Source organism: Gekko japonicus, unplaced genomic scaffold (assembly GCF_001447785.1).
Source record: "Gekko japonicus isolate JY-2015 unplaced genomic scaffold, Gekko_japonicus_V1.1 scaffold1186, whole genome shotgun sequence".
In the NCBI taxonomy this organism is placed as follows: Eukaryota; Metazoa; Chordata; class Lepidosauria; order Squamata; family Gekkonidae; genus Gekko; species Gekko japonicus.
In genome coordinates, this window is record NW_015164221.1 from 206,985 (window position 1) to 210,080 (window position 3,096).

The following is a 3,096-nucleotide window of genomic DNA, read 5'->3' on the forward strand; positions in this document are numbered from 1 at the left end:
GGTGACTGGAACTTAAATGGTGCTGCCACACCTGTTAATTAATACTCCCACTTCAATGGAACGGATGACCTCATGTACTTCAAGTGCCACTCCAACTGGAATTTTTCAACACAGATCTGATTTCCCCTGTCCATTTGGGCAAGTCTTAGCTCAACAGGGTTTCCTTAGAAAAAGGAAATATTACATCCTTGGAAAAATTACTCACTGATCCAAACCAGGATTGAAAAGTTTGTGTATGAGAAAGAATACAAGGTTTGACAACAATAATCTAATTTTGTTTATTGATAGATCGCCTTTGTATCCCATCTTTTCTCCAAGGACCTTTGGATAACATTATGATCTCAACAGCTCTGTGGGGTAAATGAAGGTTTACAGCAAGTTATTAACTTGAGGGCCACACCCACAACAAGGGCCAAACTCTAGCAACAGGGTAAATAGTGCCTCCTGGATAGGGCTGCCAAGTGGGGGCGGGGAAACCCCCGCTTTGGAGGCCCGATTTCCACCGCCGCGGAATCGGGCTTTGGGGGGAACTCTACCCCCCGAAGTGCAGCATCGCTCACATTGGGGGCGTGGCCCAGATCGTCAGAGGGAAAACTCTATGGTTTTCCCTCTGACAATCTGGGCCACACCCTCAACGTGAGCTCCCGGAGCCCGGCGAAGGTAAGAAGGTAAGAAGGTAAGAAGACTTGGCAACCCTACTCCTGGAGCAATTTTAGCTTGGGAAAATGGTGAGGCTGGGGCCCCTCCTCCCTTGGAGAAGTAAGTTTCTCTTGGCTTCCATGAAGCTGCGGGGAGAGCACATCTGCTTTGAAACCACATGACTTGACCCAACAATAACAACCAAATGACCCTACTTGTAGCCAACAGTATCACATAATTGGCCCTGAGTTTCATGTATGAGATGGGAACTGAACTCAGGACTCAGGCCAACACTCTAGGGACTGCATAACATTGGCTCTACAATATGCTTTGCCTTCTAAAGTTCCATTAAAATCTTTATAGGCCCCGGTCACACGGGCCAGATAACACCGGGGGGGAAGCATGGCTGTTTGCCCCGGAGCAAAATAATAAAGTGCGGTAGCCCGATCACACGGTCCCATGAGGCTTCGCGCTTAGGCTGTTAGCTGGCGATCACACGGCGATGCTGGGGCGTGGCAAAGAAGCGGCGCGGCAAGTGTTTTGCGTTTGTGTGCATGCGCAATTCTGCGGAGCAGCACTGCTTTCAGTTACGTGTTTTTGCACATGCGCTTATGAAAAACATCCAGTTTGCGACAGGATGTGGACAGGCGCCAGATGCCACGGGATGCTAGCGCTCCCGCGATCAGACGCCCGGCCCTGCCCCGCATTTTCCGGATACTAGTGCACTTTCCGCAGAACTTTTTTACTGTGCGTCTTCAGGGCGGGACGCCACGGGTTGGCCACAGGTGCACTATGCTTCCTAGATGTTGTGGTGTGATCGCCCATCGAAAATCCGCATGACATTCGTGCCTTTAGCGCGGCAAAACCTCTGTGTGAATGAGGCCATAATTACTTTTCTCTAGCTTCCAGCACTGGAGAAGATCATTTCATAAAACCATTTAACAAAGAAGCAGAAGCAGAAGCAGCAGAAGCAGCAGAAGCAGCAGAAGCAGCAGAAGCAGCAGAAGCAGCAGAAGCAGCAGAAGCAGCAGCAGAAGCAGAAGCAGCAGAAGCAGCAGAAGCAGCAGAAGCAGCAGAAGCAGCAGAAGCAGCAGAAGCAGCAGAAGCAGCAGAAGCAGCAGAAGCAGCAGAAGCAGCAGAAGCAGCAGAAGCAGCAGAAGCAGCAGAAGCAGCAGAAGCAGCAGAAGCAGCAGAAGCAGCAGAAGCAGCAGAAGCAGCAGAAGCAGCAGAAGCAGCAGAAGCAGCAGAAGCAGCAGAAGCAGCAGAAGCAGCAGAAGCAGCAGAAGCAGCAGAAGCAGCAGAAGCAGCAGAAGCAGCAGAAGCAGCAGAAGCAGCAGAAGCAGCAGAAGCAGCAGAAGCAGCAGAAGCAGCAGAAGCAGCAGAAGCAGCAGAAGCAGCAGAAGCAGCAGAAGCAGCAGAAGCAGCAGAAGCAGCAGAAGCAGCAGAAGCAGCAGAAGCAGCAGAAGCAGCAGAAGCAGCAGAAGCAGCAGAGAAGAAGAGGGACAGTGTGCCATCAAGTCAGAACCAATTAATGGTAACTCCAAGACCATGAGCTTTTCAAGTTAAGAGAGATTCAGAGGTGGTTTGCCATTGCCTTCCTCTGCATAGCAATTCCAGCCTCCCTTGTTGGTCTCCCATCCAAGTACTAACCATTACCAACACGGTTAAACTTTCAAGCTCTAACAAGATTGGGCTAGTCAGGAATGTTCAGGCTGCTATCCTCAGATTACCTGCCAGTGATTCCAGGGATATCCATGGCACTATTCAGGAGAAAGTTACCATTAGGTGCAAAAATAGATAGATTATGGCTGTCAGGTCCCCCTTGGCCTTTGGCCACCAATGGGGGATGGGAAGGTAGGAATGCCAGATCCAGGTTGGAAAACTCCTGGAGATTTGGGGTTGGAGGCTGGGGAGGACAGGGACCTCAGTGGGGTACAAGGCCATAGAGTCCACCCTCCAAAGCATCCATATTCTCCAGAGGAACTGAGCTCTGTTAAGTCTGGAGATGAGCTGGAATTCCAGGCGATCCCCAGGTCCCACCTGGAGGCTGGCTTCCCTAAGTTAGACAGACAGACAGACAGACAGACAGACAGACAAAGATTCCCCTTTCTGAAAAGTGCATTTGCTTTTTGTCATTAGTTATGGACAGCATGAAAAGGTTATTGGTGTAGAAACATTCATTCGTGAGCTACCCCATTGGGGCTCAGATAACAAGTAAATGGAGTTTTTACATAGTTCTATTCAGTTTTATTTCCATAGCAAAGCTGCCAGATCTCATGATGCAAATACAGGACGAAGAAAACATTGACAGATCTGATCGTAGATTTCTTTCTTAATGTCAAATTTGGTCCACTCAACAGATCCTTTCACGGATAGATCCTCTGGTCCTCCTCCTCTGTCTGGTCTCATCTGCAATCGATTGAATCGCCAAGAATATTTCCTTCTCCTCCCAATATT